The sequence below is a fragment of the Aotus nancymaae genome, unplaced genomic scaffold, assembly GCF_030222135.1.
Source record: "Aotus nancymaae isolate 86718 unplaced genomic scaffold, 86718_ANA_hifiasm-v0.15.2.pri h1tg000025l, whole genome shotgun sequence".
NCBI classification, from domain to species: domain Eukaryota; kingdom Metazoa; phylum Chordata; class Mammalia; order Primates; family Aotidae; genus Aotus; species Aotus nancymaae.
In genome coordinates this window covers 31,519,113-31,540,603 of record NW_026988438.1, presented here as the reverse complement: position 1 = coordinate 31,540,603, position 21,491 = coordinate 31,519,113, and the positions used below count along the sequence as shown (strand labels likewise).

The following is a 21,491-nucleotide window of genomic DNA, read 5'->3' as shown; positions in this document are numbered from 1 at the left end:
TTGATAAGTTGTGCAGGGCAGACCCTCCAGGAGTCAGCAAGGTGACTCTGCTGCAAGTGTTCCATACCTGTTTATCTGTGCACCTGACAGTCTGTTTTATTCTCAAATGTGGTACTGTGTGCATGAAAGATACAGGGAAAGGAGGGAAGGAGGAAGGGAGGGAGGGAGGAAGGGAGGAAGGGAAGATGATGATTTAAGACAGTTCCAGAACTTGAGAAAAACCTTTGCTTTCAAATAATTGGGGATTGTTATTGAAACACTGAAGAGGTTCTAATTGTTAGCATGATATGGAGAAGCTGGCAAAAATATACCTCCAGAATACTAATGCTCCATAAAATACTCATGTGCCGCACTCCTCCCACCTGAGACCTGGCCCCAGTGCAGACTCAAAAATCACATTTCTCCTTAATATGCAATGTCCACACTAAAGTTACTGATGTGGCCTTATCAGTGGCACCATTTTCATGTCATATTTGCTGCTTGATTAGCCAGCTGATGAACCAGAAAATTTATCATGTTCTTATATTACATTAATTTCTCACCATCCATGTTTTATCCACAATGTCACTTATCCTATAACAAATTCTGCATGACAGTTAGTATTGTTACATATTTGTTCAGAATTTGCTTCAAGTTTGTAAAGCACTTTATTTGTAAGACTCATGAGGAAAATTGTCATAGTCTGAATAAAAACAAAATCAAATATATTCATTATAACCATTTGCTTATGATTAGGTTATTTTGAAATGAAAAAAATTGCAGAATTTTCCTCCTTTTCTTTCTTCTTTTCTACTTGCTATCACAGGGTTAGCAGCAGATGTGTTATCTAGAGTCACCAACAGCTGCACTGAATTGAGAGGGGCCTTGGGGTAGACTTTGGGTAAATCCATTACAATCTCTACCATACCTGGCGCATGGGTAAAATGGGTTTAAACCTCTTCCACTGCCTGGGAATAACTATAACCGGTAGTCTCAGTGAAAGTATGGCAAACAGAGCTCAGCACAAAGCAGGCCCTTGATAAACTTGTCAGAGATTTTCTTAAATAAGCCACTTACAGAAGGAATGATTTCCCTGATCTCAGGCAATGCTGGCCTGGACAGAGTGCCGATACACTGGCAGCCTCGCATGTATTTAATAAATACCCACCAATAAATGAGGAAAAAGCAAAAGCAACCACCAAAATGCACCCAGAGAGGACATACTGTTGTGTCTGACAGTGGCCCTTGTAAGGGTTATGAGCACTAATGACTGCCGTCACTCAGATGACTTTGTCCTGTTTAGAGTATCTTCGCACTCCAGTATTTCATTGCAGTTGATAGGCTTCCTTGTCAGGCTCCAGGCATTCAGGGTAAACTCAGCTCATGGGCCACTTTGAGTCTTGAGGCTAAGAATGTGTGTCTCCACTTGCCTACGGGGCCTGTAGAGAGACAGTATGACACGGGCATCCTTTGGCTTCTCACTGCCCCTGCTGACCCAGCCCTGATAAATAAGCCAGCTAATTGAATTAATAAACAACTCTTTCTTTTTTTTTTTTTTTTTTTTTACAGCCAGCTGGAGGGCAATCAAAATGTGTGATAAATTATCTGTCACTGCTTTAACCACAGCAGGGGGAAAGTGGAAAAATTAGCCACTCTAACCCTTTCTTGGGTCCACCCCGCTCCTACTCAGTTTGCTTAGCTATAGGATTTTTTTTTTCCCTCTCCTGGTGTTCTCACTCTGGCTGAGATCCAGGATAGAGTCAAAGTGAGTGGAGAATCATATCTGGCTGCCCTGATGATGGATCCTTAAGCCCCAGCAGGGTGGTGGGATGCAGAAATTCCACGCCAGTGTGTGGGAAAGCAAGATGCGTCTGCTACCCTGGCAGGAAAGGTTCAGATGTGAGCCTGTGGTTTAAGCCCACAAGATTCTTGTTAAGGGACAGGGGTGTGATGTGGTTCACGAGCAAAACGAAGGGTTATGATGTCTGCTTTCTCTCGCTCACCCTCTAATGCCAAACAGCTTTTGGGTTCTTCTGGAATGAGTGCAAAGGCCTCACCAGAGTCGTGGGGAATCAAAGCGGCTGCCTGATGCTTTTCACCCATTTTTGCACCTTAATAACTTTCTTGTTTCTCCCTTCACCCTCTTTTCTTCATATCCTAGGGCCTCATTTCAAGTTACGATTGTTAAAGGTGTTGATTTTTACAAGCCATGCTTCAGGATTGTTCACCACAATCATGCAACCTATTAGTAGTCCTGTACAATTTAAGGAGGCTTTTCTTTCTTCATTTTTCTGATGATTTCCAGAACAGTTTCTCCAAGTTAGAAAAATAAACAGTCACCATCAGGCTAAATTCATGTGTAGACATCATTAGGCTTTCCTGTGTCAACTCACTCTGTGGTGTGGAGACCTCCCGGCGTTCACTGGGGTTGGGAAGCATCCGGCTCGTATGTCCCAGTTTAACACCGTAATTCTCTTAGAGGTGCTTGCATTATAGGATGTGTGATCATATACAAATTGTCTGCATGGTACAGCCTGGAACTGGCAACAGCTATAGGCTGCATAAATGCAGGGTTCTTGATTTATTTGATTCATGGGTTTCCAAACACACTTTGAAGGAGCTCTTCCCCAGAGCATAGGCTCTTCAGTCCCTGTATGGAGCAGAACTTTAATCCACTCGCAGGGGAAAGTGGAAAAATTAGCCACTCTAACCCTAAAATGGGATAAAGTGCTGAAATGGGATAAAGCGATGGTTGTTCTTTTGGCTTTTTCCAGGAAAACTTCATGTCATTGCTAAATCAAACCTTAACCATTATCAGGCAAAACTTGGAACCACACTCCTTGTTAATGTTTGATTATATTCTTACACTAGAATGTCTACTACGGGGTTTTGTGCTTTCGCTGGCATTTTCAGTCCTGGCTGTGTTCTCTCTGCAGATTCAGGGCTTATTAATGGGGTGGGGGTAGGGCAGTGGAGAGAGGAATTAAAGTAATTCTGAACCAACAATGTGAAGTATTGTGCTTGTGAAACTCCAGGACATTCACACCTCTGTGGAACTATAACTGGCTGCCCTGAAAAGTGCACTTGAACTCCTTCAAAAATTCCAATCTGGATCCTGTTTACAGGGCCATACAGAAACCTCTGAGCAGACTTCTACACTATATCTAGAACATGGTCATGTGTCATCATGCCTCTTCCTCCCCTTGCTTCCTTCTTTATCCAACACACACACACGCACACACACACGTGTGCGCCGCATTCTTTGCTCCACTTCCTTGGTCATGAGGCAAATCCAGTGGCGGCAGGGGGACAGATGATAGTTTCAAGAATATTAGCGATAGCGTCAGAAGGCTGAAAGAAGATACAACCAACTTGTATTCAGTTTCATGGCTGCCCATTTTACAGGCCTTTCTCCCAACTTTTTCAAAGAAAATGAGCAGCATAAAACAGAAAATTAAAACTTAAAGTTAGCTTTGATGTGCCCTGGATTTTACATTTGATTTAAATAGAGAAAAGAAGGGAAGTTACCTAGATACTTTATTTATTTTTTTGATACACAGTCTCGCTCTGTTGCTCAGGCTGAAGTACAGTGGTGCAATCTCAGGTCACTGCAACCTCCGCCTCCCAGGTTCAAACAGTTCTCCTGCCACAGCCTCACAAATAGCTGGGACTATAGGTGCACACGCATCACCACACCTGGATAATTTTTTGGTATTTTTAGTAAAGACGGGATTTTGCCTTGTTGGCCAGGCTGGTCCTGAACTCCTGACCTCAGGTGATCTACCCGCCTCACTCAAAGTGCTGGGATTACAGGTATGAACCACAGTGCCCGGCCTACCTAGATACTTTAATTTGAATATTTCCAGGGCCCTCTCTTGAAATTCTTTATAGATAAAAGATAACATGGGAATGGGAAGGAAGTCCTACTCCTGACTCTTATTGACTAGGAAAATGTTGAGTCTGTCTACTAAAAAGGTTCACGTGAATGTTATTGGAATCTCTGGATTTTGGTTATTTGAAAATAGAAGTATTAAAGTCACTGCCATTTGGGAGGGGGTGATGGGCAGAAGCCTGGAGGAAATATCAGATGGGGGCGAGTTAGGCGACTTGTCCCTAATTTTCGATGGGCCATACCTAATAGGCATAGTGAGCACAACGAAGCGAGAGATGATGTAGAAAGGTTTGTAGGGCAGATGATGGAAATCAAGAGAAAGACTAGGGAACAGCAGATAAGGCACTATATGCGCTTCCAAACTCCGGAACCTGACAACCATTATGACTTTTGCCTGATACCTTGAATCCTAAAGTTTTTCCTGAGGTTAAAAATGTGAACACTGCTTTACAAGCTTGTATTTTCGTGATTTACTTTTTCTGTAAGCCTTTTGCTGTTTCCACTTACCAGTTTCTAATGGAAATTAGAATTCTAATTGAATAATGTTTTGTCTCAGCCTAAAAGTTACTGTTAGCATGGCAGCTTCACTCATATTAGGAAAAATATGCTCTTCATAATATGAAACGCATAAAGCAGTTCAAAATGCGGTCTGTATTCCATCATCTTCCTCTTTCATTCCAGTTGCTATTTTTTGTAAGTAGTATTTTTCCTCTACCTGGACTCAAAATCTCACTTGTCTTGGAGAATATTTTCTTGTCCCTGACCAAGAAAGAATGGTCATACCCATAATTCAAGGTCTGATTTTTAAGAATGTATGTTCTAGTGTTTTTCAGAGTGAGTCTGCCATCTGTATAAAAACACCTTGGGGGCAGGGGGCATTTGAGAATGTGGAACCTATTGTCCAAACTCACAGAGTGGGGCTCCAGAACCTCCATTATTAACAAACTCTCTAAGTAATTCTGATGTGTACCAAAATCAGTGCCGTTGATGTGTGTGTATGTAACTATATACATATGTGTGTGTGTATAATGTGTCATAAGCATAAAAAATAATATCAAGATGAAAAAATAAATAAAGTCACTACCTCAGGGCCCACTATCATTGTTTTCCTGCAGACAAGTAGAGTCTGTGCCTCGTCTCCCACCCCACCAGCTGAAGTTCATGTGCAAATCTGCTAAGTCACCCAGAAGAGAATGTCAGGGCTGAAGCTTTTTATGTCATTGCTTTCAAAGAACTTCGTAGGGTTGGAATTATTTGAAAGATAACAGAATATAGTTTAAAAACCATGTTAGGAAGCCAGAGGAAGAAAGCCAAAAGAACTTCCCCAGCTGCCATTGGTCGAGGAGAATGAGGCGATGCCCTGAGTAACACCCCGGAGGTCTGGGGTCTGCCCGTTCCTGCTGTGCAGATGAGAAGGTTGGCAGATCCTGCCTGGAGAGCACCTGTCCCCAGCTGAGAAGATACATCTGCCCATGGGTTTAACTAACTCTGCCCCTCCCCATGTGGCCTGGTGGCTGACACTGTCTCTGTGGCTCCTGAAAAGAAGTAGCCCAGCCTCAAAACACATTGACTGAATGCCACAGAAAATACTTAGCACATGGGCTGTTAGCACTTTCCTACCTCCTCCCTGCTTCTTATTTAATATTCTAGATGCAGCCGAGTGCCAGACTAGTCCCCAGGGCAGCAGAGAAAGCCTGGAGTGGCAGTCAGGAAGCATGGATTCTGATACACCTTCAACCTTACACTTGTCATGTGTCACAGTGGCTTTTAATCTCACTGGATCTCAGTTTTCTAATCTGTGAAATGAAATATTCTTGGGCCAGGTGGGCTCCACAACTCTTTCAATTCTTGGATCCTGTGGTTATAGAAAACTAAATGTTGTTGTTGTTGTTGTTTGAGACAAGGCCTTGCTCCCTTGCTCAGGCATGTGCCACCACACCCGGCTAATTTTTATATTTTTGGTAGAAACAGGGTTTTGCCTTGTTGCCTAGGCTGGCCTCAAACTCCTGGCTCAAACAATCCTCCCACCTTGGCCTACCAAAGGGCTGGGATTATAGGCATGAACCACCGTGCCTGGCCTGAAAGGTTCTTAACGCTGCTTTCATCATGGCCGTTCTTGAACCTCACAGTGGTTTGATGACCTTCATTAAGGACAGACAGGATATGTGACAAAGACATTCTGTTGTTTAGCTGAATTTTGATATCAGTCAATTTTAATACCACATGAGAGTGGTCCTGTGGTGTCTCCTTCAAAGTATAAGTAACATTCATAAATATCATTCAGTCATGGTTTGGTTAACCTGGCTCTCAGGTTAAGGCAGGGTTTCTCGGCGGTGGCATTATTGACATTCTGGGCTGGATAATAATTTGCTGTGAGGCAAGGGGGAAGTAGTCTGTCCTGTACGCTATAGAATGTTGTTTAGCAGCATCCCTGCCAACTAGACGCCAGAAGCACAGCACCCCCCACCCCGCCCCAAGTTGTGACAATCAAAAGTGTATCCAGATATTGCTAAATGTCCTCCAAAGGGAAAAACTGCCCTCAGTTGAGAACCACTAGGTTAAGCCATGACCAATCTAGGCCAGGGTTAACTACATAGATTTGATATGTTATGATTTAAAAACACTAGTTAGCCCCAGAGCCACCCTACTACCATCTGTTTCATTGAGGTTAGAGCAATCTACCCTCATTCTAAAATCTCAACAGAAACAATCCCTTTAATCTGTCATGTTACAGTGCGTCGCAGGTAATGGAATCTATTGCATTTTACGTTTTTTGGAAATGGGCTGTATTATCTCTGTCTTGGTATTCTTACTGTGCACAGAGTAAATGCTTAGCAAGTTACTGAAAGAATGAAAACTTGCTCCAGAACACCAGAGAAGTCCAGAATGAGGAGCTGCCACATTCAGGCAGTCATTCTGCATGATTCTTATTCTGCAGGAGGAAATGAAGCAAGTGTTTGCCAGTTGGAAGGGTAGAAGGAATCTTTGGGAGGGAGGCTGCCATTACCCCAGCTGAAGTGTAGCCAGGATAAAACCCTCTTCTGGTTAAAAAAAAAAAAAAAGCCATGGAACATTTAATGATGAGCCTCAGTACATCAGAGCCCACGCTGTACATCACCCATGCTCCCTAAGGGCAAATAAGAGTGAAAGATTCAGTTGCTTTACGTCTTCTGTATTCCTACATTGACGTATATTTTGGTGGCATCGGACTGTGGAATCTCAGATGTGCATCTGCCATGTTAATCTCCCTAACGTGGGAGCTCTACTGTTTTTTTCTGATTTGTCTGAAGAGTATGACTTTAACTTGCATTTGAAATGTTTCACTCTGTTGTCCTGACAACTTAATTTTCTCAGAATACACAGAATACACCTATATTTTACAGATACTAGTACTGCATTGAGTTTGTTTTCATGGTTGTTGTTTTATAGGTATTATTTGAATCATTTAATGCAAGCATTAGGTCTGATTCATGAGGTTTGTGGATTTCATCTGGTATTATTTTGTAATCGTTAAGTTCTGAAATGAACACAGTTGATTTATCATGAGAGTGTTTGCCTCTTAGCTGGGTATTTGTCATTTAGGAGGAAATTAGCCAGACTGGTGCTGCACAGTATCTTCTGGTTCCCTCTCCCCATCCTCACTGGGAATGTCTTAATTTCAAAATAGGTCTCCCCAAAAGGTCTGTTTATTGAGTTTGAATGGCAAGTGCTTTGGAAACACCCTGCCTTATCAGCACTCCATAAAAGGTTCTCTGTGGTAGAATCCTTTTGACAATATGAATTCTGAGATCAAAATTAAGCAAAGAGCAATGGAATAGAAAGAGCACATTTGTAGAGCTTACCATCTCTGCACATGAAACCAAGGCTCAAAATCAGTATTCAAAGAGAAGTGTAACTGTTATTTCAGAAGGTGGATTAATTCAGCAATGAGGATCAGTTTCATCAGCATGGGTCATGAATACACATTCCTAGAGTCCCAGATTTCTATCTAGTGATAAACAGTCTATCCTTAAATTAAAAAAACAATAGTTCAAAATTTTAAAACCTGGGGTGAGAGAAGAAAGAGACTTAAGAGAACGAGAATATGCCTGTTTCCATTTACTTTCCCTCTGCCTCTGTCTGTCCAATCTTCCACCCCAAGAACACCAAGGAAATCAATGTTGTAGACCCAGATTGAATTTAAGATTTTTGAATAGAATGAATGAAAGCACTTAGGTGCATTTTCTCTTGTTGGAAACTGATTTTAAAACTTTTTTTCTTTTGTTTAAAGAAATGGGGTTGGTTGCAGAAGGGTATAATATGTATTTCTTTCTGTTTACAAATTGAATTTTAGTACATATCCCTCCTTCTTCCAGAAAAGATTTTGAGCTTCTAAATAATACAAATCAATTCAGTTCATTTAAAAAATAGTCCTACTCATAACAAATGAGTAGGACCATATCCAACCATAATAAATGGAGTATTTGGCTATTGACGGTTGCCCTCCTTGGCAAGACATGCAATACGTGGTGTCTCACCAAGGAAGCTAATGATGATCTACTTCCCGTAGTGAATGGACTTTGGAAGGAAATCAAAGGATACATTTTAGCAGGAAAAAAAAGGGAAAAAGGGAAAACTAGCAGGCACTGAATCAGTACCAAGAAAAACAATCCATCCTTTACTTTAAAAAAGATTCACACTCGGACGGGCTCAGTCCCATCATTTAGTCAGACCAGAACCAAGTGGTGAGCTCATTTAGCGTGGACATGTTGGAGAAAACATTTCAATCCAAACCCAGAGTAGCACATCTGCCTAGCAGGAGAAGCAGTCACTAAATGCAGAAGGCCCTTCCCCTGGTAAGCTGGGCCTCACCTGTGTGAGCTCTCCAGACACAAATATGCTCCTTAAGCATGATACTGTTCATATTAAGTCAGGCTGGGTGGAATATGTCTCAGAAATGGGAGAACTCCCCACTGCTAGACCTGCCATCACCATTTCCACTTGGCTTAGTGGTTGACACATTTGGTTAACCATTTTGTTAGCCTCTGGTTAACCACTTATGGTTTGCAAACCTTACAGAAGTGGGCAAGTTTCCGTACATAATCTTATGCATATAAAAACCCTATAGGATGCAATTCCTTCCTTATCTGCAACACCAAATCCAGGCTCTCTCTTGCTGGCATATGGTGAAAAGAAGAACCCACTTGATAATACCCTTTGGTGATTGATTTCTCTGGAGACTAGGGTGGAGTGGACAATTCTCCAAAAAAAGGAATTGAGCTTGTTTTGAGTTTGGAATACTTTGACTCAGTCTTGTATTCACTTCCCTTTTGGAATGATTCCGCCTTATCATTTTACATTTATAAATACCAGTGCCCTTGAATTGTGTATGTTTTCTACCTTCAGCTAGAGCTGACTTGCTTCCTTTATTGCTACTCTCCATGTGTCTTCTTTCTTTCTCTCTGTCCTTGCTTCTCACCTTCCTTCTTGCCTTCCCCATCTTGCTCTTTATCATCCACCATCTTTCTTTTAATCAGAAGGCTCTCCAGCTAAGTCTGTCACACCACAAAGAAAAGCAGGAGGTTCAAATTCCTTCCCTTTACTGACTCCTAAGAGGTCACTTCACGTAATATTTCTTCACAGGAATTTTCTACATCTCCAAAATGTAGGGAATGATTTTTTGTCACCTATTTCATAGCTTAATATCTGCAAGGTACTGATTTAGGACAAGCTACTACGTATTATTGTTAGTCCCTGGTGAGCAGTTGCTTAAGAGAAATTTGGAGTCAGAAAAGAAATTGCTTGAGCTGGAAAAGAAGACAGATCATGAAAATGATATCTTAAGCTTGTAAGAAGATAAATTTTTAGAGAGGCCATTTTCAATTAATAAATCAACCAGAAAGCTTTCTATTTGGCATTTTTAGAATGGTACTCAGTTGTGACAATGTGATTTAAAGAGATGGTTCCACACTTTCCACCCCACCACCCCCATTACTTGTGTTGTAGGCAGTAAAATAGTAGATTTAAGTCTCTGGTTCATTGAATTGTACACCATAAAGACAATAGAAATTGAGGCATAAAAAGATAGCTTAGCAAGGGCCAGTGATTCTACTGTCAAAAATGTGCCAAATAGGACGGGTGCAGTAGCTGATGCCTATAATCCCAGCACCTTGGGAGGCTGAGGCGAGCTGATCATTTGAGGCCAGGAGTTAGAGACCAGCCTGGCCAACATGGCGAAATCTCATATCTCCTAAAAATACAAAAATTAGCTGGCGTGTTTGCAAGTACCTGTAATCCCAGCTATTTGGGAGGCCAAGGCATGAGACTTGCTTGAAACCGGGAGGCGGAGGTTGCATTGAGCCAAGATCACACCACTGCATTCCAGCCTGGGTGATAGAGCAAGACTCTGTCTCAAAAAAAAAAAAAAAAAAAAAAAAGCCAAATAATTAATAATTGTTATACCACCTGGAAAAGAAAAAACACAACTACAGAAAACTCCAAAACTAGAAGAAAGCATCAAATGCTCAATATTTTCTAATACCCGATTATGACTGGAATTTTAACAATACTGTAGGTGAGAACCAGCATGATTTGGATGCATATCTGCTCAGAAGGATGTTGCTCATCATTTTTTGCTTGGAAATGCTGTGCACTGTCATCTTCTTGGGCATAATTCAAAAGCTCTTCTTAAGCGTAACTTTCTAGACACACACACACACACACACGGCGAGATTCTTAAGAAATTATAAATGATTCTCTTTAAATATCTTGAATGTAGACATGCAGGGGAAAAAAGAAGATTCTGTATTTTTTATTCTGGCTTTCTTGGGCACAGCTTTCTTCTCCTTGTTGTGGTTTACCTGAAATACTGAAGATTATGCTCTTATCAGGGATGACTGGCCTTTATCCTGTGTCCCTCAGAGGCCTGTACAGGTCTGGCTCAGGGAGACCAGGCAGATGACAAATGGCATCATGGATTCTCAGTGTGCTCAGAGCCCAGGGGCTATTTATAAATGTGCTGTTTGTGTGGTCAGGTGACTACTGGGTTGAGTGCCATGTGATCCAGACCACTCACAGGCAGACCTCCTCTTTAGCAGGATGGTAGAATCATCACAGCAAGTTGATTTGGCTATTGGTCTGGTGACTTTGGACCACTAATAGAAAGCCCAAAAAGGAAGGAAGGCAGGTGCTCTGGAATCAGAAAGTATTCCAATCCCTCTCTCTCTCGTTCCCCCTAACCCCTACCGACTTCTCCCTTTCATCACTCCTCTCATATTAGTGGTGAGTACTGGGGGCCCCCACACTTTGAGGTCTCAGGCAGGGGTGAGATTCAGAAGCAACAGATAGCAAAGAGGACCCAAATACACCATCACCATTTTCCCAAGGAGAAAAAGCAGGACTGGACACCCACAGAGCATGTTAGATAGCCTCAGATATGGATACCAAGGGACAAGACAATCTAAACTTCCATACAATCGACTACCCCATCATTAGAAAAAACCAGGAGCCTTCTTACTAGAAAAAGCTTGAGGCCCCATTGGCCAGAACACCGAATGTCTACGACAGAGGCCTAGTGATACACATCTTGCTATTTCCTAACAACTGGAGGGAAGCCAGATGACAGTTGTCTTGAGGGGTAGCCATGTGTTGGGAGAAGCTTCCATCTCCAGTTTCCTGAGGGCTTTTTAGTCAAACTTTGAGATTCAAAAGTTTAAGCATCAGTTATTGCGATGCCCTCCGGGAATGGAGCAAGGGGCAGTGTCCATGAGTGAGCCAGGCGCAGCAGCCCTCCCAAGGGCGTAGGGGAGGATCTGCTAGAATGCTGGGTGATGTAGCAGTGACTGGCTGTCCCACCCAAGCAGCACACTGCCAAATTCTGCACCTCCCACAGCATGCACTGCAAAGGGACTGTTGTTACGATGGGCACCAAGCACATAGCCAAGGACTACTGTGCGTTGAAAAGGTGCCATTTATGTAGCTAGAGTTGCTGTCTGTCTGTCTTGCTTGGGATTTGGGGATGTGTAGCATTGAAGAGAAATCCTTTCCATCATTATTCATTGCACCCATTTTTGCCAAATAATTAGGTCATCTACTCAGGAAAGACCCTGTGATACACATGTGGAGTAAAGTTTGCTGTGGGAACTTGAACTCTGAATTTCCTGACTTCTGTGCAATTAAAATCCCAAAGTTAATGCTGCATTAGCATGGATTTTCCATAGTGGGTTATAAATGCAAAGTTCTATGTTTCATATGTATTTTTCTAACATATGTTACTGCCTGTGTTTCTGATTAAAATCTCATCCAAAATAACATAACGAGGGATTACTTTTTTCCAATAGAACTTTCTTCTATAAAAGCTGGAAATAAGCCCTCACCTAAAGTTACCCAGGTTTGCAGGTGCTGAGATTTTAGAGTAGTGTTTGTTAGCAAGACAAAGGGCATTATTCTCTGGGAAATCGCCACCAGAAAGGAAAATTATAGGCAGTGCTTCAAAGACACTACATATAGGCACTACTACTGGAGACTTTCAGGCAGCAGGCAGGCTGGCAATCAACAAATGTTTATTCTATGTCCATTGTGCATTTAGTGACTTTAAAATTCCCAGGGAAACTAGCATATGATATTTTCTAGGGCCAAATTAGTACCTAAGGTCATGCCATAATGCTTAAGGAACTCAGCAGCCAGGAAAGAAACAGCAGATCTATAATATCTCACCTGAGCATGGGGATATTGATGGAATAAGAAAGTGAGACCTCATAAAAGGCTTTTTAAAGCTGAACTTGTCAGGGCACTTCTTCTCTTTAGATCTCCTTTAAGAGACACCCAGCCTTCATCCCCTACATGTGCACATGTGCGTGCGCGCGCGCGCACACACACACACACACACACACACACACACACACACAGTCATCACCACTGTCTCTGTCCGGAAATTGAATCCAACTAAATGAATGGATCAACCCATCAGATTTTTAAAAAAATATAATGAGCATTTTTTGGAAATAGTCAAACATGCCAAGATGTGTATCTAGGGATGTTCATTCCACTGTTATGGAGGAAAAATACAAACAGCATGCATGCCCATCAATTCAGAACTGGGATACTCCCCTAGAGAAAAATCCAACACTATTAGATATGAGATTTTTGGTGGGGGCAGGCAGGTGAGGGACATGGACTTGTATGGCTCACATCTTGGCCTTGCAGAGAATAGGACTCTGCCTTGCTTTCAGTTCTCTAATCTAGTTTCATTGATACAGTTGAAAAATCACATCAGCTGTTTTGATGTCTGCATTGCATAATGATGCTTACAAAGTCAAAATCCCCACACCCTTCTGTTATATATATGTTAATGCCAAGCTATATATCCCCTGAGCTGGTTTGGATAGATTCTTTTTGTTTTTGTTAACCAAGCATAAGATGTTATACTGATTCCAGTTAAATTTCTCATTAGACAGGATCTTTGTGAATACTGATTCTTTGTCCAGTGTGTTAAACACTCTCAACTAGCTTTGTATTATACACAGTTGATGCCTATGGTTTCTGCATTTTCTCTTTGGTTCTAAGCTAGCTAGCAGATAATAGGATTGTAAGAAAAGGAAGGTACCAGTATCTGGCAGAGGAGTCAAAGTCCCTGAGACAGATATTAAAATCCTGGCATTGACTTTAGTCATTCGAGGGCAAAATATCTTTTTGGTCTTTATTGTTTCATAATACAGTGTTTCATATCATAATGAATACTAGCAGGTCTCAGGTGAAGTCAGGAGTTCTCTATCAGCCCACTGTCGGAAGAAAAGAGATTCTTGTTTTGCTTTATTTTTTAATTTTTTTTTTAAATTGAAGTAGAATCCACATAAAATTAATCTTTTTTGTTTGTTTTTTTGAGACAGCGTCTTGCTCTGTCGCCCAGGCTGGAGTACAGTGACCTGATCTCGGCTCACTGCAACCTCCACTTCCTGGGTTCAAGCGATTCTCCTGTCTCAGCCTCCCAAGTAGCTGGGATTATGGACTCACGCCACCATACCCAGCTAATTTTTGTATTTTTGGTAGAGACAGGGTGTCACTGTGTTGGCCAGGCTAGTCTCAAACTCCTGACCTCAAGTGATCTGCCTGCCTCGACCTCCCAAAGTGCTGGGATTACAGGTGTGAGCCACTGCACCTGGCCCAAATTAACCATGTTAAGATGTACATTTTAGTGCCATTTAGTACATTCAACATGTTGTGCAACTATCATCTTTATCTAGTTCCAAAATATTTTCATTATCTCAGAAGGAAACACTAGGACCATTAAGCAGTCACGTAATCCTCCCCTTGGCCTCCAGCAACAAGTAATCTGTTTTTTGTCTCTATGATTTAAGTATTTCTAGATAATTTTATGTAAATGTAATCATTACAAATCATGACCTTTTTTGTCTGACTTGTTTCATTTAGCTTAATGCTTTTGGGATTCATCTCTGTTGTAGGATATATCCATGTTTCATTCCTCTTTATGGACAAGTAATATTCCATTGTGCTTTATTTTTCATCAAAAGCTGACATTAACCTCACCCCTATCTACCCATTCCTCATCCACAAAACAACTCCACTCAATTCCATTGACTCTGCTGTATGTCTTTATCGTTTACACAGATTCTCATCTCATTATGTATCCCCATTTCACAGAATAGGAATTTGAAGCTTAAGGTGATCACCCAAGGTCCTGGAGCCAGGCTTTAAAACCAAGACTTCTCACTTTAAGTCATTTCTGTTCCTTTTCTGAAGTTCTCTGTAATGATAACTTTTCTTTCTTCATTTTAGACATTCATCTAACTCATTTCTTCAATAGATTATTTAGCAAATCTCAACTTGGATCCTTTCTCTGAAGAAATAGGGAGAGAAGAATCCTGCCCTCTTTTGTTAGGTAGATGAAGGCACGTGGGGCTAAGTGGTTTACTTCTCCAAGAACCTAGAGCTGCCTTGGAATAGAGCGAAGACTAGCTCTGGCTCTCAGGATAGCAGTTGGTTCTGAAATGTCCTAAAATGCACAGTCTCTTAAAATGCTCACCATCCTGCTGAATTACAAAAGACAGCCACTGAGTCCAAGAGATTCGGGGAAGTGGTATCTGAAATAAAATAATTCTATAAGTGTGCATTCATTAATTTATTCTTTGAGCAAGAATAAATTAAAGGCTCACTCTCACAGAACTGTAGCTGATATATGATTTCGGTATTAATATGAAAAAGGCTGGCAGAGAAATTGCTAAGTTTTGTCTCTGGGGTTTGTTTGGCTTTTTAGACATCGAAGTGCGGTGTATCACCTAGCACTTAGGTCTGGTCAAGCACCAAATTCTTTTTCTTGCTTACATTAGATCTGCTAAAGTTCCACTTTTCTGAAATAGCACCGTCAACTTGTGAGGTAGGATGTACCTCAGCCTGTAATACTCCTCGCATCATTTTCCGATAGAGTATTGATTTATAATATAATCCTTTGTGTTTTTTACTACTTACGTCCTTTCTATTATCTTCAGAGTTAGTAAGTTTGAATGACGTCATGCGACAATATGGACTTATTTGAAATTTTATTAGCAAACCAAAATCTAAATCGGAATACTTAAATAGTGAAACCATCAAAGCTGAGTTACCTTATGAAAGTTTTAAAAGGAACAGATTTTATTCCAAGTGATTAAGCCAAGTATGATCTTAGTTAATCCCATGGACAGCAGAGAGCACTTCTTTTTCTGTCTATCCCTACATCTCCAAGTTTGAGAGCATTTGGAGATCTAAGCTGGCCATTTATAGTTATTCAGTGGGTAAATATCAATTTGGGTTTTTTTAATAATTCAGAAAGAATTTCAGAAATCTTCGATACCTAGAGGAAGTCAGCAATCATTGCTATTAAAAGCAATGAAGTGAAGGCTTCATGCAGTGAAGGCTTTTGGTGTCAAAACACTGACTGTCAGACCATTCAGAAGCCTGTGTTGACTGCCTCTGTGGATCAACTGTGTCTGGAAAGTTTAAAAAAAAAAATGAAGAAATTACAGTAATGTTTTGGAGAGGCCACAGAGGACAATTATTTTGAATTTGAAAGGAAATATGAATTCAGATTTTGTCATATTTGTATATAGACAGCCTCTTCTGTGGTCAACCCAGAAACACTACATTTTGATATTTTCACTTTTTTTTTTTTGGAACAAAAACCAACAGACATTTATAATTAAAACCTTTCTGGAAAGAATGCTCCAACCTTCTTCACTCTCACTCAATTGAATTTCAATTAATGTTTAATAATTTGGCTCGGCTTTCAGAGTCTATGAAGGATAAGCAATCAGCCTTGTTGAAGATGGAGAAGCAACGTTTTCACAGTTCCACAAATGTTTCTAATTGGCATGGGCCAGTTGCTAATGGGAGATAAATTGCCCGGGGTGGGTGTGGGTGGGTATGATGCATGTATGCACACTCACACAGGCACACAAGCATGCACGCTTGTGGCGCTAATGACGTGTGGGTGTACCCAGCTTCACCCGACATGCCGTGATGCAAACTTGAGCTAAACGGGAAATTAAAGAGGGGCCAGGGCTGGGCCAGGACAGCAGTGGCCACACTGGGATGGGAGGAGGCGGATAGTTGATTCCTTACCAAGAACCTGGCAGCAGGCCCACCCTCCCATCACGAACTGTGGACAGGGAGCTTAGAAAATATATGGACCAAATGAAAATGACCGCTTTCGAGTGAAACTAGTTGTGTGTCAGGCTTCTCGCCGCCTGTCCTAATTTTCTCTCAGAAATGAACATGGTAGAAGATGCTAGAAAGTTGACAGGAATCATTTTTCTTTCTTTCTTGCAGTCATGTCAGTAATAGCCCTGGGTTTTAAAGCTGAAAAATATATGTTTATTTGCTCATTAATTTTCCTCCCTTCCCCTTGCCTTTTCTTGGCATTAGGCAGAATGTTATTTAAAACAAGACATGGTTCAGCTTCAAAAAGAAAAATCATTCTGCAAAATACAGCTTAGACCCATTTACTGGTCATTTATCATCCCAAAAAGAGTGGAGTCGAAAGAGCTCTACTTGGTAGATTTGAATGATTCATAGTGCAGCTGCTACTCGTGCTGGCACCAGGATCCAGGAACACAGTGGGCTCCTCAGGACCTTGAGGAGTGTCCCAAACTGTTTCAAAATGACATGGAGAATATTAAGTGTGGCATATGCAGAGCAGCTTGATAATCACTTATCTTCACTACATTCTTTTAAATATGACACAGGCTGCTGCTCAGATGGAAGACTCAACCCAGAGGCCTGTGATTTTTCTGAGGGGTGATCAAAAGTCTTCATCTTCACACCTAAGTGTGTATTTCTTCTCTCTGGTGCTTTAAAAAGGCTTGGTTTTATGCGTCTTCCATTTCCTTCAAACAGTGGGCAAATACCAATGTGCCTATTATGGTGCCTGGCACACAGTTGAAGCCCAATAAACATTTGTTGAGTAAATAAATAGTTAAGCAGAATGTTATAAGCATTGCTAGCATTATTGTCTTGGCCTGAACAGTGCAAGAATAGACTTGAGGCAATCAAGTAATTTCCCTTAACTGTATAAGCTAATTATTTCAGAGATGAAGATCTGGTTCACCGTATTTATTTGTCAGCTTCCATTTGCTCTTAATTAAAGGTAGAAACGTTGTTTGTAGCTTTGAAGGGACGGCACAATGACCCACTCCTACACTGATTTTTTATTTTCCTTGCCACATTTTCAAGGAGAATACATCAAGATAAAATTAACAGGCATTCCTCTTATTTACTTATGTTTTCTTTTCTCTGTTGCTGTTTTCTAGAGGGCAGGCAGGGTGTGGGCAGGAAACTGTTTTGACTGTATTTTTACAGCCCATCTGCCTACATGACTTCTGTAGTTGATTCTGCTAACCTTGGTTGATGAATAAAATCATCCTCCCACATAAATACCAGCTACAGCTACAGTGATCCAAGATTAAAATACTGCATCCTTATCATAAACCTCAGAAAGTTTAATTCATTCATTCCTTCCACAAATATGAATTCAGTGTATAATATGTATCAGGCTCTGTGCTAAAGCTGTGAATTTAACACTGAGCAAGCTCCAACATGGTTTCTGCTCTAAGCTTACAATCTGAGATGGTTGATGAATATTAATTAAATAATCATACTAAAATTACCTAGCTACAAACTATTTTTTAAAAAGAAACACGGTTCTACTAGGACCATATAACAACAGGAACTGATTTACATTAAGAGACCAGGGAGAACTTTACTGAGGAGGAGACTGGAGCTGAGAGCCACACAAGGTCTGAAGAAAGGGAAAGAGGGTCCCAGGCAAGAAGAGTGTGAAACTCAAAGGTCCCAGGTTGTGGGGAGCATGATTTGACCTCCAGAAACTGAAAGTTAGTTAGCCATTGTGGCTGGGTGGGAAGAGAAAGGGCTAATGAGAAGGCAGGCCCACGCCCTGCAGGGACTACACCTAGGCCATATTAAGGGCTTTGACCTTCGTCCCCTGAGCATTAGACAGACTGACAAGGGTTAAAGCCAAGGGTTAGGAAGTAGAGGCAGGGAGAAGGAATACATGGTCCTTATCATGTCTGTGTTTTGGAGTGGGGGAAATGTAAGTATCAATTCTTCACAAATACAGCAATGGAGATGAAGATGCTGAGCTCTGGATAATCCTTTCTTTGCAGCAGACGAGCTTCCTGGAAATTCTTTACCATCCACTCTCCCTTCCACTAAATTCCAGAAAGTGCATCCAGGTCCCTAGCTGTGTGCTGAGTAGCACTTGTATGTGGACATGGCTGGCCCATGCAGCAATATCATCTCCTCTTGTCAGCCTTTTTAGCCTTCTCTCTCTTTCTCCTTTTCCTTTTGATGATGCGGAGGTGGCAAAACACAGTTCATTTCTGTTTTTGGCGAAGTATGAATGGCATGGCTTGTGGCACCTTCTCTCCTGGTTTAGAGAACAAGCTTTAAAGGTGGAGTGGCTTTGCCTTTTCTTTAGCCTTACAGGGTAGTTCTGACGATTGGTTGGCTTGATACTTGTAAAACATATAGAACAGGTCAGGCATGGTGGCTCATGCCTGTAATCCCAGCATTTTGGGAGGCCAAGGCGGGGGGATCAGAAGGTCAGCAGTTCGAGATCAGCCTGGCCCACATGGTGAAACCCTGTCTCTACTAAAAATTAGCCTGGCATGATGGTGGGTGCCTGTAATCCCAGCTACTCGGGCTGAGGCAGGAGAATTGCTTAAACCTGGGAGGCGGAGGTTACAGTGAGCCAAGACCATTGCACTCCAGTCTGGGTGACAAAGCAAGATTCTGTCTTAAAAAAAAAAAAAAAAGGAAAAGAAAAAAAAAACCATACAGAACAAGGACTAGCACAGGCACATAGCAAGTACTTAGTTAATGTTAGCCATTATTATTACCTATTTTTGCTGATATAGAAAGCTGTCAAAAATATATTGCTAAAGGGATAAAAAGCAGGATACAAAATTATGCATAAACAGCTTGCACAAATGTATCCTAATAAATGCAAAGCAAATGTCTGAGGATATGTGGTGGTTACCTCTGCGGACTGGGACTGGGGTTTAGGGGAGACGTTTGGGGAAGTGGCTTTTACTTTTTCATCTAATATTTTTGTAATAATTGATTTTTTATTACAAAAAAACATACTTTTATAGTGATGAAATTACAAGGAATAGTTTAGAAAGTCCATCCATACTTACTTTCCATCATGTCAGTTTTTTCAAAGGCATGATGATTTCAATATAACCTCTTTTTATATATTTTCATCCTTAAATTTGGAGGTATCATCATCCAAAAACTTTTCTTGGACGTAAAGAAACATGTATCTAAAACCCAGCAATTACCTGGATTTTCATTGCTTTGCTATGCCGTAGTCAAATAAAAGTGTTTAAAATTCCATGCTATTTAATTCCACAGTTATAAAATTATTCTAGTTGTTCTTTCATCTCCCCATACACATACATAGAGTTGTTGGGAATGCCGTACACCCACCAGATCTAAACAATGTGTTTGGCTTCACTGTTGCTGACTTCATTGCAAAGCATTGCTTAAATTTTTTCCTTTTTTTTTTTTTGAGACGGAGTTTCGCTCTTGTTACCCAGGCTGGAGTGCAATGGTGCGATCTCGGCTCACCGCAATCTCTGCCTCCTGGGTTTAGGCAATTCTCCTGCCTCAGCCTCCTGAGTAGCTGGGATTACAGGCACGCACCACCGTGCCCAGCTAATTTTTTGTATTTTTAGTAGAGACGGGGTTTCACCGTGTTGACCAGGATGGTCTCGATCTCTTGACCTCGTGATCCACCCGCCTCGGCTGCTTAAGTTTTTATAATAAACAACATTTTTACAAAAACAATGCGATCATTGCTCAGAATTGGAGATTAGCAGTGTTAGTTCACTTTTCTGTTTAGAAGTAAACACAATACCCAGCATCTCATCTTTTCCAGAGATTTAGGATGCTGAACTTCTTCAGGATTATGAGGTCAGTAGCTGTTGTGCAGTATCTGTTGCTCACGAAAGAGGCAAGAAGTGGGTTATGTAGGTACTGAATCGGGACATCAAAAATATTTTAAATGCTGATCTCCTATTAACATACAGTCTATCATCCTTTGCTCTTGTTTTTTACTTGTTTTTTTCTTAGCGGGTAGAGGCTCTTTATGTTTAAGGATTTTGATTAATCAGATTGATATTTTTCAACAGTGTATGTAACTGGTTGAGAATCATTAATACTGTACAACACTAGAGCATGGTAGGTTTGATCATCATTTAAATACAACTCTTCTCTTGCCCAGCAATTATACACCACTATCATCAATCAGATAACAACGCAAATCTGCAGAGAACTTTGAGTGCCCTGGCAAATACTTCATGAAGCCAGTGGGAGCTTGCCAATTAGATGATCATCTCTGCATAAGATACATTTCCAACGAGTAACTGCATTATACAGTCCTTAGCACACTGTGCCCCTCGGGATATGATGATAATTGATTGTGTCACAGAAGAAACGATTTTGAAGAAACTGGGACTAAGTTGATTACCAACCGAACCTTTAGATCAGCGTTAGCAAATGATGGCCCAAGGGCCAAATCTGGCCCGTTGCCTAATTTTCTCCAGTGTATGAGCTAAGAATGGTTTTTTATATTTTAAGTGACTGGGAAAAAAATCAAAAGTAGAATAACATTTCATGACATGTAAAAATTATATGAAATTCAGATTTCCTGTCCCTGAAGTTGTATCAAAACCTAGCAGATTCATTCATTTAAACATCTGCAGCGGCTTTTGCACCGCAGTATCAGAGTTGACTAGTTGTGACAGAGAAGCAGTTGTGACAGAAAATATTGACTATCTGACTTTTTATAGAAAAAGTTTTCTGACCTCTCCTTTAGACTCAGGTGCAAGTTATTTATGTGCATGTCTGCTTATGAACAGATAATGCTTTTGTGTTAGAAATGTATCTGGCCTGCTGATGTGGCTGCCAAAGAAGGTGCAATACTCCATATTCTTCTATTTTCCTCACTCCCTTCTCAAAGTCAAAAGAAAGTTATTAAGTGAGAAAAATTAGAGTATTGGAAGGGGCCATAAGAAAGATCTTGGTCACAGAAAAGCCCTACACATTACCTCTGAAGGTTGTCGATGAG

At 41.0% G+C, this 21,491-nt stretch overlaps 1 protein-coding gene across 4 annotated transcripts in view; it reads left to right on the top strand.

Annotated features, from left to right (window-relative positions):
- Positions 1 to 21,491, top strand: part of CREB5 (cAMP responsive element binding protein 5) — a 422,757-nt gene that overhangs the window by 379,444 nt on the left and 21,822 nt on the right. The gene's annotated exons all lie outside the window — the stretch shown is intronic.